Source organism: Carcharhinus amblyrhynchos, chromosome 8 (genome assembly GCF_965287045.1).
Source record: "Carcharhinus amblyrhynchos chromosome 8, sCarAmb.v2.hapA, whole genome shotgun sequence".
Classification (NCBI taxonomy): domain Eukaryota; kingdom Metazoa; phylum Chordata; class Chondrichthyes; order Carcharhiniformes; family Carcharhinidae; genus Carcharhinus; species Carcharhinus amblyrhynchos.
In genome coordinates this window covers 18341595-18356615 of record NC_137331.1, presented here as the reverse complement: position 1 = coordinate 18356615, position 15021 = coordinate 18341595, and the positions used below count along the sequence as shown (strand labels likewise).

General features: G+C 42.6%; 1 protein-coding gene across 2 annotated transcripts in view; it reads right to left on the bottom strand.

Annotated features, from left to right (window-relative positions):
- The window catches only part of zfpm2a (zinc finger protein, FOG family member 2a), an 808884-nt gene that overhangs the window by 611528 nt on the left and 182335 nt on the right, over positions 1-15021 (bottom strand). The gene's annotated exons all lie outside the window — the stretch shown is intronic.

Below are 15021 nucleotides of genomic sequence, written 5' to 3'. Positions count from 1 at the left end.
AGAAAAGTAAAAATGGATAAACCAAGAAATTTGTCTTACTTCTTTCTTTGTCAGCTTGGCTACATTATAAAATTTATTTTATACTATATTACAAAATGGACAATGCTGAGCTGACAAAATGGCTCCAGCTGATCACATGCAAGCTTTTGGATGTTTTTGAGCAGTTTGAATACAAACAAAGGGTAACACCTCAAACGCCCTGGAATGTAACACTCTGTGGGGTGATATTACCCACTCATCATGCCGGTCGATCAGTGTGGTGAGCTGATAAAGTCGGGTGAAAGGTGAAAAATTGGACTCAATCGAGTTTCTCGCCTCTCGCAATGTTACCGGCCCCATTCTGCTGGCGAAATCAGCCTCACGTCCTGAGGCTGATTTAAATATTCTCTCGCTTATTTAAATCTAATTAGTGAATCCAGGATACAATTGTCCAGGCTCATTTGTTCTTACCTGTTTGACAGTGGAGGTCCTCATTGGCACGGTTCATGTATGATGCCCACCAACAGGGAGCAGGCGTAGTGGCTACGCCAATAAGACCGTCGGCCATTGAAGCCCCACGGTGGTCAGCAGCAGGGACATGCAGTGCTGGCTTGCACTATCAGTCTTGCACCCTGACACTGCCTACCGGACACTGCGCTGTGCCAAGGGGAGGGGCAGAAGGGCAGGGGGAGCGGCCTGAAGGAGGGATCTGAAGTGGGCAGGCCCATGAGTAAACAGGTCCTGTAGTTGGCAGCAGTTTTCTTTTGTTATTCAGTTTTTAGCTGAAAGCTAGCAGCAGTTGCAGGCAGTTGGAGATGGAGAGTGAAGCTGTTAGAGGAAGCCAAAGAGATACTGTACAATGGTTCAGACAGCCAGTGCCAAAGACCTAAAGAGCAACTAGTTGAGAAGCTAGAGAAATGAAGAAAAATTTCTAAACAGTCTGGAGTTAAAGGGAACAACGAAAAAAAAGATTCTGTTCAGGGACATGAGACAAAGCGGAGAAATCAGTTGGTAAGGGACTAGAGAAAGCTATTCTAAAAGTAATCCTAAAGTTTGAAATGTCTTATCATCTATAAACAAATCATAAAGTAGTGATGACTGGATATCAGAATTAGTATAACAGTAAAAATCTGAAAGGTTTAATCCGGAATCCTGGCACGAATTTACTGCTAAAAGTGAAGTGGAAGCTCTAGTCAAATAAGTCTTTATGAAAACATCAAATGAATTTTGGAATGCAGATCACTAAGTGAAGGTATTGCTACGAGAGAAGATTTTAAAGTGCATTTCGCAAGTAGGGTTTTAGAAACTCTGAGGGATTCTGAAGATAAATCCATATATACTAACTTTGTGCCCTAATGAGACTATTATAGCCTCAAACTTGCTGGGTGGGATTTTCTGGCTGTGTTCGCCCTGAAACCAGAAGTTCCTGTTCGAGGTCAATGGAGCTGTCCATAGTCCGCCCTCACCTTCTGTGATTCCTGCCGCAGTCAGAACACGAAAGTTCGCCCCACTGTGTCATCCATGTTAGTCCTAAAGTGTGTGTATTGGTTAAAGGAGGAGTTAAGGGGTATGGTATTGTAATCCATTTTTTATGTTTAATAAATGTTTTTTTTTCCTCATTGTTAAAGCTAATTAGTAGTCCTATGATGCTTTTCCCCCCAAGTTTGATTAAAAAGTAAACGTCTTTTGAGCCAGAATTTCATTCTGGGATCCTCTTGTCCAATGTAACTTGGGATTGTAACACCGGGCAGACATCAACTGCAAGGTACACAGTCAAATGCATGAAAAATCAGGCTGGTGGATAAAACCATATTTATTATTCAAACGAAGACATGATGAGACCAATTGGAAACGAAGTCTCTCGGATTTTATATTTGCTTTGGTTGCCCTCACCAATCAGTGCTGTTTATCCATTACTGTGTTATATAATTTAATGCATATGTTATGATTGTTATATTCCTTTAAACAAAATCATTCAATTATAGGAGAATTCATTCATCTGAATTGATAATAGCACTGGTCAATCTAGCATGTGAGAGAAATAATTTTGCAAAGGGAAATTAGAATATTCAGCTCAAGAAAGTCTGAATTATGTTTTCTCCATTATATAGGGGACATCAATGGCCAGAGAGCAAGCTCACTGTCCAATTAAGACATTCCGGAGAGCTTTTGAAGCTGGCAGGTCAATAGGAGAGCCACCAGCTGAGAAGCAGCAGTATCCTGCAGTTCAAGTAAGAGACAGGATGCTTCCATATTGTGATGTCCGCTCTCTGGCAATTTCAACTTTCAGATCAAAGAAAGGTCACAGTAGCTGGGCATAGATTGTGAACCTCTCTGCAGGGTGGTCAGTGGCTGCAGCCCTGGCTAGGAAGGCAGAGAGATTCTCGGAGCCTGTCTGGAACACTGGGCCTGCAGTTTGCTAATAGGAAGCTGTTTCCAGGAAGCTGGCCTACTTCACAGCACTTCCTGGGAGAAAATAAAATTCCAGTCAGCCTCTGTAAATGACGTATTTTAACTCCCTTCAATTGACCACCCTGCTTATGAGCAGATAGCCTTCCAATGTGCAGTGAGTGTGCCCCCTGCAGTTGCAATGGCTAGAAACGTAACCATTAAATAACCTCTGTTGAAACATCTATTTGTATTTTCCTCAAATAAATAAACAACACAGCTTACCACAATGTCCACATCCCCCTTCCATTACCTCTCAGATAATTGCAATCATTTTGAACCAAAAATGGAATAAGAAAAATTACCATTTTTTAGGTAGTTTGCTCCAGGACTTGTGAGATTTAAAAGCTTTGTTGTGATGATCATTTATCTAATTCAAATGCATTTGCATTTAGAGATGTAATTTTTCAGAAAATCAATTTTGGAAATAATTGTATAAGAATTGTCTGTGTTCTTCAACAACTGCTAAGGTTTTGCAGTCACTCAGTGGGTTAATGTACATCAAAGCATTCTTATCAGAACATGTTTTATCTTCACATTTTGTATGTAAGTTTAAGCATGGAATTTTTACCGTTAAAAATTCAGGTAACAATTTATCAGTTGAATAAGTAACATTGACAGATATTTTATGTGCTTAAAATATACTCAAATGACTAAAGAAATGACTGGAGAAGGAAAGGATGGCCACAAAATTCCAGTGGTTCCAGAATTCCTCACTTCAAATGGCAGATTACAGTTTTCCTGTTTAGGATGTGGCACTATTCACATTCCAATTAATTTTCTAGCCAATGTATCTTTTTTGGCATAAGAACATGCCAACTAAGTAAATAGGAGTTAAAAAACTGCAGTCTACTTCCTAAACTGTAGTCCAAAGAGGAATCACATTAAGAAGCTAGAAAAAGCAGCAAGCTCGTGGATTGGGGGCAGTTTAGAATTCAGCAAAGGAGGACCAAGAGATTGATTAAGGGGGAAAAATAGAGTATGAAAGTAAATTTGCAAGTAACATAAAAATGCACTGCAAAAGCTTCTAAAGACATGTAAAAAGATTTGTGAAGGCAAATGTCCTTACAGTCCAAAATGGAAGCAATTTTCACAGAGAACAAAGAAACAGGGGAGCAGTTTAATTCTGTCTTCATGGAGAAAGACACAAATAACTTTTCAGAAATGCAAGGGAACCAAGGAACTAGTGAGAAGTAGGAATTGGAGGAAATTAGTATTACTAAAATAAAAGTTGGAGAAATTAATAGGACTGAAAACAGATAAATCCCCAAGCTTGATAACATATATATAAGAACATAAGAAATAGGAGCAGGCCATCTAGCCCTTCGAGCCTGCCCCGCCATTCAATAAGATCATGGCTGATCTGTCGTGGTTCAGTTCCACATTCCCGCCCTCTCCCCATAACCCTTAATCCCCTCTCTTATCAAATACCCATCAACCCGCGTCTTAAAAATATTTAGCGAGGTAGCCTCCACCACTTCAACGGGTAGAGAATTCCAGAGATTCACCACCCTTTGAGTGAAGAAGTTCCTCCTCAACTCCGTTCTAAACTGCCCCCCCTTTATCTTGAGGCTGTGCCCCCAAGTCCTATTATCCTTTCTGAGCGGGAAGAGTCTCTCCACCTCTATCCTATCCATCCCATTCATCATCTTTTACGTCTCAATGAGATCTCCCCTCATTCTTCTAAACTCTAACGAGTACAAGCCTAGTTTATTCAGCCTAGTTTATTCTAGTTTATATACTAAGGAGTATGGAGGTGGGCATGGAAATATTGGATGCGTCAGTTGTCATCTTTTAAAATTCTGAAAATTTGGGAACAGTTCTGGCAGATTAGAGGGTGGAAAATGTAACCCACTATTTAAAAAAGCAGAAAGGGAAAAAAACAGGGAATTACAGACCAGTTAGCCTAACACCAGTAGTAGGGCAAATGCTGGAGTCCACTATAAATAATGTAATAAGAGTCCCTAGAAAACATCATGGGATTAGAGAAAATCAGCATGGATTTATGAAAAGGAAATCATGTTTGACAAACCTATTGGGAGTACTTTGAAGATGTAAATAGTAGAGTAGGTAAGGGAGAACCAGTGGATGTGGTGGCTTTGAATTTTCAGAAGGCTTTTAATAAAATCCCACATGAGAGATTAGTGTGCAAAATTAAAGCATATGGGATTAGGGGTAATACATTCACATGGATTTAGAATTGGTTCACAGACAGGAAACAGAGAGTACAAATAAATTGGTCTTTTTCAGAGAGGGAGGCAATGATTTGTGTGGTACTATGGATATCTATGCTTGAGCCCCTGCCATTCATAATATATATCAATTAATTAGATGAGGGAACTGGTAATTTGAAACCACCATCAAGAAAGTCAAATGTGTTGATTATGAAAAGGATCTTCTTTATATAACAAAATAATAAAATTTAATGACAGTAAATCAGTCGTAACAGTAGTAACTATGCAAATAAGAGCATGAGTAAAATAGGTCTCGCTTGCAGAATGAAAAGTCATCCAAAACCTGCACATGCTCAGGATCCTGAACAGTCACCAGTAAAACAGTTACATAGGAAAAAAGCTTATAAGAACACACTCTACTCAGCATCAACTTCTGCCACGTTATCAGTAAATTACTGACTCCAAACCTTTCTCCTGACACTAGAATTATACCATACATGAAAATGATCGTATCTGTGAACAACTCTTTCTTTTTACAATCTTATAACCTAAGTTACCGGACCACTTTGGTTTAAAATTATTCCCGTTAACCGTCTCTGGTTATTATCAAAGGTCCTAATGAAGACCTGATCATTCAGTTGGAACTGTCTTTCTTTGGCATGGTAGTTGTTTCCTTCCTTTTGCTTCTCTTGCACTGAGATCTGAATGAAGCAGATTGAGTTGAGTTGCCTCCTGCCCACTTTTGCACTGAGATCTGGATGAAGCAGATTGAGTTGAGATTTTACCTAACAAAAGTTCTGCTGGAGAGAATCTGGTTGTGGATTGTGGTGCGATACGATACCGGAATAAAATTATTGAGAGCTTTGTACTCAAACTATCAGCTACTATTCTCTTGAATCTCTGCTTTAGAGTTTGAACAGCTTGCTCCACCAAACCATTCAAAGCTGGATGAAATGGTACAGTACGTACATGATGTATTCTGTTCTTTTGCATGAATTCCAGAAACAACTCTCTTGTAAACAAGATACCATTTTGTGAAACAAGTGAATTTGGTGGACCACGAGTTGCAAAAATTTGATGTAACTTCTCAATTATTGCAGGATCTGTAATATTACTCATAGTATGTGAGCAAAGAACAAAGGACAAAGAAAAATTACAGCATAGGAACAGACCCTTTGGCCTTCCAATCCTGCATTGACCTGCTGCCCAACTGAACTAAAACCTCTACCCTTTCAAGGACCATATCCCTCTATTCCCATGTTATTCATGTATTTGTCCAGATGTTCCTTAAAAGTCACTATCGCATCTGCTTCCAATACCTCCCCCAGCAGCCAGTTCTAGCTACCACCCTTTGTGTAAAAAACTTGCCTCGTACATCTCCTTTAAACCTTGCCCCTCGCACCTTAAACCTATGCCCCCTAGTAACTGACTCTTCCACCCTGGGAAAAAGGTTCTAACAATCCACTCTGCCCATGCCCCTCATAATCTTGAAGACTTTTATCAGGTCACTCCTCAACCTCTGTCATTCCAGTGAGAACAAACCAAGTTTCTCCAACCTCTTCTCATGTCCACCATACCAGGCAAAATCCTGGTCAATTTTTTCTGAAACCTCGCCAAAGCCTCCACATCCTTCTGGTAGTGTGCCAACCAGAGTTGAACACTATATTCCAAGTGCAGCCTAACTAAGGTTCTATAAAGCTGTATCATAACTTGCCAATTTTTAAACTCAATGTGCCTCCAACCATTTAAAATGCGCATCTACAACAGCCAAAAATCATGCCATTTCCAATTAATATGCACAATGTGCCCAGTTCATTCATGAATATGCCCAGATACTTCTCAACAACATCCTCACTTACCTTCATGTGCTTGATCTCAGCCCACTTCAATGGAATTTTACTCAGCCAGTCACACCCTAGAAAACTCAGCCCCTTCCCTTTGACCGCAAAGAGGTGCGCCTTGCTTCTTAACTATTATAGGAAATATGGACTTCCAACGTTCTGAGCAAAGGTATGGACTCTCCATCGTACATGTTAAGATTAATCTCTGCTGGAGTAAGGGCTAGTGCTTGGTTAGAGTTCCACATCGACATGCAGATCTCTTCACTAATTACAAATGCAGAGGGTTCCTATGTCCACAACCATCTTGATTTACTTTCCATCTACCACCACTGTGGAATAAATTGGCTCTGCTTGCACCTCATTAACATTAAACATGTTGTAAGAATGCTTCTTTGCCTGCTCTGAGCTTTCCATATCATGCGTAGCTGCTTGAGGCTTCCTCAAATTGAAATTTTCTTGCTCAATCTTCGGTTTGTATGTCACACCTCGGCATTTCTTCACTAAATACCCCTTCTTGTTATATCAGTGACAACCAACATCCATAAACTTGCAATAATTCACACAGTGTGGTCTTCCATACCTAAGACACTCCACTATTATCACAATTGTACTTGCAGCTTCTTTCTGTACTTGATGCAGCACCCCTTGCTTGGACACCAACTCTAGGCTCCTGAATATGTCTAGCATTGAGGCTACCATTTCCATGCCCTGAGAAGTTTCTTCTTAAAGTGTGGCTTCACTCAATAACCGATGCTGAATGTTGTCCTCATTAATGCCACAGACCAACTCATCTCTGAGCATATCTTCTGGGTTATAAAGCAGAGGTTGATCGCTTCTCTGAGAACTAACACCAAAACACCTAAAGAGGAATACCTCGCCTTATAATCTGTGAAGCGTGTGATGTGTAGTGACCTGTGCTTCAGCAACTTCTAGTAGTTAAATACAAAATTAATTCTTGATACTCATGCTAAAATCAACATGTAATAATTTATTTATCCAACTAAGTGAATAAATTAACTAAACTATTAACAAACCACCTTAATCCCTTCTAACTATTAACTATTCCCGAATAAAACAAGGTTCTAATGGAATGCTGTTCAAATCTAATTCCCACTCATTAACAAAAACAGAATTTTAGGCATTCTCTAAATTACAACCAGGTTTTAGAAACATAGAAGATAGGAGGCCATTTGGCCCTTCAAGCCTGCTCCACCATTCATCACGTTAACGGATGATCATCCAACTCAATAGCTTAATCCTGTTTTCTCCCCATAACCTTTGATCCTATTCGCTCCATGTTTTATGTCTTCTGGAATATTTTGGGCCTTCTCTGTTGATTCTTCTGTCTGGAACTTCTTTGTTCTTTGGTACCTTTGCTATCTAAATGGTACTTTGAGCTGAGGGCTTTGAGCTGCGGCAGGTGACAGTTGCTCTCCTTTAAGTCCCACTGTCCTCTTCTTTTATATCAGTGATGACACATCAATATTTCCCACAATAGTCCTAGGTTTTCAAAACCATCAGATTTAAATTTGATAGGTTTTTGGTATCTAAGTGCCTAATTCAAACTGACTGGCTAAATTCAAAAGCCTGTTGGCTTGTTAAAAACTGCTGCTTGGCCTTTTGATACAAATGTTTCAGTATGGGGCTCTTTATGTACTTGCATTTTTTGACTCTCTAAGCACAGAAAAAACACCACCTTTTAAACGGACCATGCAATGGCTTTCTCCCTAACAATTTGTTACACCAATCAGCCTAAGAGCACGTTTTTGGGATGTGGGAGGAAACCGGAACACCCGGAGAAAACCCAAGCAATCACAGGCAGAACGTGCAAACTCCCACAGACACCGGCCCAAATCCATGTATCTGCACAGCAAACAGTGATAGTCACTGAGCTGCCCGTCAGATGGTCCAGTTTAAGTGTACACTAACGACGTGAAGCACTAGGCAACTCTCGAAGCAACATCCAAGAGCAGCCCTCGCACTACCCACCGCATGTATGCCCCTTGTTGGTCAACAAGGTGACTGAATCACCTGTGAAGTAAAAGAAAAGACATCAATAAACATGCAAAACTTAGACAGACATTTACGGAATCCCCAGAAGCGCAGAAATAAAGCAAGTGAGCCATGAAATATTTTGGAAAGTCCATAGGAATCAATTGATTCCCAGGGACATCCCAAAGCTCTTGATCTTTATTTAGAAAAGACTCCTGTATCCCTCCATCTCTAGTCTGCTCATGTGCCTGTCTAAGTAAGCCTTAAACAACCCTCACGTGCCGGCCTCCACCACCCTACTTGGCAGTGCATTCCAGGCCCTCGCCACCCTCTGAGTGAAAAACCTCCCTCTAACATCTGAGTTATACCTCACCCCCCTCACCCTATGCCTGTGGCCCCTCGTAATTATTGTATCCAACCTAGGAAAAAGCTTACCACTGTTCACTTTTTCTATACCCTTCATAATCTTATACACCTCTATTAGATCTCCCCTCATCCTCCGCCTTTCTAAGGAGAACAGCCCCAATTTTCCCAAACTTTCCTTGTAGCTCAGACCTTCCATACCAGGCAACATCCTGGTAAACCTCCTCTGCACTCTCTCCAGGGTCTCCACGTCCTTCCGGTAGTAGGCCACCAGAACTGGACGCAGTACTCCAAATGCAGGCGAACCAGCGTTCTATACAACTGCAACATTAGACGCCAGCTTGTATACTCTATTCCTCCCTATAAAGGCAAGGGTACCATAGGCCTTCTTCGTCACCTTCTCCACCTGTACTGCCACTTTCAAGGACTTCTGTATTTGCACCCCCAGGTCCCTCTGCGTTTCCATACTCTTAATAGGCCTACCATTTATCGTGTAACTCCCCCCCTACATTCTTTCTTCCGAAATGCATCACTTCGCATTTGTCTGGATTAAATTCCATCTGCCATTTCTCTGCCCAATATACCAGCCTATCTATATCCCGCTGTATTGCCTGACACTGCTCCTCACTATCAGCAAGTCCAGCCATCTTCGTATCATCTGCAAACTTGCTGATCACACCACTTACTCCCTCTTCCAAGTCATTTACGTATATTATAAATAACAAAGGTCCCAGTACTGAGCCCTGCGGCACACCACTAGTTACAGACCTCCAGCTTGAACAGGACCCTTCCACTACTACTCTGTCTCCTATTACCAAGCCAGTTCTTAATCCATCTAGACACCTGTCCTTGTATCCCATGAGCCTTAACCTTTTCCACCAACCTACCATGAAGGACTTTGTCAAACGCCTTACTGAAATCCATGTAGATGACAGCCATGGCTCGTCCTTCGTCGACCGTTTTTGTCCCCTCCTCAAAAAATTCTACCAGATTCGTAAGGCACGACCTCCCCTTAACAAATCCATGCTGCCTATCACTAATCAAATTGTCACACTCTAAATGCTATACATTCTATCCCTAAGAATCCTTTCCAACAACTTCCCTACCACTGACGTCAAACTCACCGGCCTATAATTACCCGGGTTATCCCGACTACCCTTTTTAAACAATGGTACCACGTTCGCTATCCTCCAGTCCTCTGGGACCTCACCTGTGCCCAAAGAAGAGACAAAGATTTGCGTCAGAGGCCCAGCAATTTCATCCCTCGTCTCCCTAAGCAGCCTAGGATAAATGCCATCAGGCCCCGGAGATTTATCAGTTTTAATACTACCTAAAAACCCTAACACTCATAATAGATATTTCCTCTAACGGGGCTGCAACATCCCCCAAGACAGTACCTGACAACAGGTCCCTCTCCTTTGTGAATACTGACGCAAAGTATTCATTCAGGATCTACCCCATTCCCTCGGACTTTAGCCATAGTTCCCCTCCTCTGTCCCTAAGAGGACCAATTTTTCCTCTAACCACCCTTTTATTCCTAACATAGGAGTAAAATGCTTTTGGATTTTCCTTAATCCTGTCCGCCAAGACCATTTTATGCCCCCTTTTCATCCTTCTGACTCCCCGTTTAAGCTCTCTCCTACTCTCTCTGTATTCCTCCAATGCCCTCTCCATTGTCAGTTGCTTAGACCTAACATACGCCTCTCTTTTCCTCCTGACCAAGTCCTCAATCTCCCTAGTTATCCATGGCTCCCTGATCCTACCTTTCCCATCCCTCCTCTTAACCGGCACATGTCTTTCTTGCACCCATTTCAGCTGTCCCTTAAAAGACTCCCATATGCCGAACGTGGACTTACCCTCAAACAACCTCTCCCAATCAATATCTATATTTCCTGCCTAATCCGGCTGTATCTAGCCTCCCCCCAACTTAGCACCCTCCCCTTTGGACAGTACTCATCTTTTTCCATTAGTATCCTGAAGTATCCTGAATTGTGGTCACTGTTCGTCACGTGTTCCCCTACTGCAACCTCGATCACCTGACCAAGCTCATTTCCCAGAACTAAATCCAGTATAACCCCCTCTCTAGTCGGGCTAGCTACATACTGCTCCAAAGACCCTTCCAGTACACATTTTACAAATCCCTCCCTGTCTAGACCCACAGCCCTAGGCACCTTCCAATCCTCCCCAGGGAAATTAAAGTCTCCCACTACAACAACCCTATTTTTTCTACACCTATCCAGAATTTCTTTACATATCCTTTCTTCTACCTCCTGCGAGCTATTTGGTGGTATATAGTATACCCCTAGCAAAGTGATTGCTCCCTTCCTATTCCTGAACTCCACCCACAGCAACTCATTTCCCGACTCCTCTAAATTATCCTCCCTCTGCACGGCTGTAATGTGATCCCTAACTAACAACGCCACTCCCTCTCCTCTTTTTGTCCCTCCTCTGTCACGCCTGAAACACTTATACCCAGGAATATTTAGCTGCTAGTCCTGCCCTTCTTTTAACCACGTCTCTGTCACTGCAAACACATATAAATTCCTTGCAAACATTAAGTTCTTAAGTTCATCCGTTTTACCCGTTACGCTCCTCGCGTTAAAACAGACGCACACCAGACCTCCAGGCACACTTGGATCCTCCCTCTCCCGGGTGATTGTCCTCTCGTCTAATCTTACCCTGTCACCCAACTCGCTCCCAATCCTAGTGCCTACTGAACTATCCGTTTCATCCCCAGCCCCCCTCTGCATTAGTTTAAACCCTGTCGTAACACTCCAGCTAACCTCCCAGCTAAGATATTCGTGCCCTTCCCATTTAAGTGTTCCCCATCCCTCCTATACAGGCGCCCTTCTCTCACAAACACTTCCCAGTGACTTACAAATGTAAAACCCTCCGTCTTACACCAATCCTTCAGCCACACATTTAGCTGAAGGATCTCAGTATTCCTAGCCCCACCATCACTAGGCACTGGTAGCAGCCCGGAGATTGCCACCCTGGAGGCCCTGCTCTTCAGCCTGGCACCCAACTCCCTAAACTGCCTACGTACTTCCCCCTGCTCTTCCTTCCTACGTCCTTCTCACCTATACGCACAATTATGTCAGTTTGGTTCCCTTCGCCCTTCAATATCCCTTCTACCCTTTCAGAAACATCCTATACCCCTACTCCAGGGAGGCAGACCACCATCCTGGAGTCTCGCTTTTGCCCACAGAACCGCCCATCTATTCCTTTGACCCTCCCATTTCCCACCACTATCTCACTTCTAATCCCCTTCCTTCCCTGTAAGGTGTTCTGGTCCTCCTGTCTTCCCTCTGGAAGATCACCTCCCCCATTTGATACCCTTCCCTTGACGTCTTGGGAGATTGCCACTGGGGTAGCCTTTGGACCATGACTTTTCTTCTTTTTCCCCTTCCTAATGGTTACCCACCTGATGCCCCCCCACCCCCGCCCCCATAGGCCCTGGTATCTCCACTTGACTATGGTTCATATCCATTAGTGCCTTGTTCTCCCTTACTAGAAATACATCCTCAAGCTCAGCTCGAACTCCCTGACCCGGTCTCTCAGACGTTGCAGCTCCCAACACTTAGCGCAGATGTGAACTTTCGGGAGATGAGTTGTCCCCAGAAACTCCCACATGTGACACCGAATGCAGTTAATTCGTCTCCCAGTTGAGTATGCCATTTATCTGAGTACCTTTGGGGATCAAAGCACAAAAAGGGAAAAGACAGACAACAACAGAAACACCCACCTCTCCTAAACCCGCTCTCGCCGAAGCCCAATGAGCCAAAGCCCTTACAGCTCTCACTCTGCTCCCCACTCACTCCGCTGCCCGCTGTCTACTGCGGCCTTCATTTTATATTCCGCGCTACCTTCCCGACTACCCCTGTGCGTACTTCCGCTATGGAGAGAAAAAACAAACAAAAACCCCGCGAACCAGAAAAGGAGACAAAAAACTCGAAAACTAAACAGGTATTCAGCCACTCACCACCAGCACTCAAGGTCAACAAACTTTAGAATGATCCGCCCCTCGCTCACTCCGATTCCTGTGGCAGGCACAACAGGAAAATTTGTTCCACAGTGCTCTGAAAACTTGTAATTTTGCCATAAAGTTAGCTACCTATCGATCTGCTTTTCAAAAATGGCTATGAAATTTGAATCTTTGCACGAGCATTGAGGGCTTTGAGTTGTGATGATTCTGGGCCAGAGCAACTGAATCTGCAAATGAAATCTCCTTTGGCTTATTTTTCATCAAGTTGTAAGTCTTCCACCCCCACACACGAAGCAAATCGAGCGGTCCATCACCTCATCTTCTATTCCATTTGCTAAAATTAAATTCTATAACCTCATCACATTTTCAGCCCAGTCTTCACTTTACTCATCAAACTCACTGGCCACCCCAAACAGAGTAAGAAGTCTGACAACACCAGGTTTAAGTCCTACTGATTTATTTGATAGTAAACTCACAAGCTTTTGAGGTTTACCTCTTTCGAGGTCTTACCTCGAAAGCTTGTGAGTTTACTATCAAATAAATCGGTTGGACTTAAGCCTGGTGTTGTCAGACTTCTTACTGTGTTTACCCCAGTCCAACGTTGGCATCTCCACATCATCACCCCAAACATAGACATGGTGCTGCTAACTTAGAATATTGTCAAATGAAGACGAGTTACGCACTGTGTGCAACCTGGTACTGCCAGGCTAAATATCAAAAAACTGTTTTATTTTCTTGCTGTTTTCTCCTAGTGGCCAAAAAGATGTGGTAACTTGAGACCATAATCAAAGTAGCCAAATAAGAAGAATCTTCCTTACATTATAAAATAACAATGTTTAACAATAACAGGAACTCAGCAGAAAGTAATGACAATTAACAGGAGCATGTATAACATAGAAACATAAAACACAGAAAATAGGAGCAGGAGGAGGACATTTGGCCCTTTGAGCCTGCTCCAATATTCATTATGATCATGGCTGATCATCCAATTTAGTAGCCTAATCCTGCTTTCTCCCCATAACCTTTGATCCCATTTGCCCCAAGTGCCTCTTGAGTACATTCAACACTTTGGCATCAACTACTTCCTGTGGTAATGAATTCCACAGGTTCACCACATTTTAGGTGAAGAAACGTCTCTTCATCTCCATCCTAAATTGGCTACCCTGAATCCTCAGACTATGACCCTGGTTTTGGACTCCCCCATCATTGGGAATATCCTCCCTGCATCTACCCTGTCTAGTCCTATTAGAACTTTATAAGTCTCTCTGAGATCCCCCCGCATTTGTCTGAACTCCAGTGAAAACAATCCTAATCTAGTCCATCTCTCCTCATACATCAGTCCCGCCATCCCTGGAAACAGCCTGGTAAACCTTTGCTGCACTCTCTGGAGAGCAAGAACATTCTTCCTCAGAAAGAGAGACCAAAACTGCAACAATATTCTAGGTGTGGCCTCATCAAGGCCCTGTATAATTGCAACAACACATCCCTGCTCCTGTACTCAAAACCTCTTGCATTGAAGGCCAACATACCATTTGCCTTCATTACCACCTGCTGCACCTGCATGCTTATCTTCAGTGACTGGTGCACAAGGACATCGTGGTCCCACTGCACACTCTCCTCTCCCAATTTGCAGCCATTCAGGTAGTAATCTGCCTTCTTGTTTTTGCTTCCAAAGTGAATAACTTCATGTTTATCCAAATTATACTGCATATGCCACTGATTTGCCTACTCAGCCAACCTGTCCCGATCACGCTGAAGGATCTTTGCATCCCCATCACAGTTCACTCTCCCACCCAACTTGGTATCACCTAAAAACTTACATTTTGTTCCCTCATCCAAATCATTAATGCATATTGTGAAAAGGTGGGGTCCCAGCACTGATCCCTATGGTACCCCACTAGTCATGTCTGCCAATTTGAAAAAGAATATTAATTCCTGTTCTTTGTTTCCTCTCTGCCAACCAGTTTTCTATCCATCTCAATACACTTCCCCCAGACCCTTTTGGTTTAATCTTGCACAATAATTCCTTGTGCAGAACTCTGTCAAATGCTTTCTGGAAGTCCAAATATGCTACATCAATTGGCTCCCCCTTGTTAACTCTACTAGTTACATCTTCAAAGAATTCCAACAGATTTGTCAAGCATGAATTCCTCTCATAAATCCATGCTGACTCTGTCTGATCCTGTCACTGCTTTCTAAATTCTCCACTAAAAAAAATCCTTGATAATGGATTAGAGAA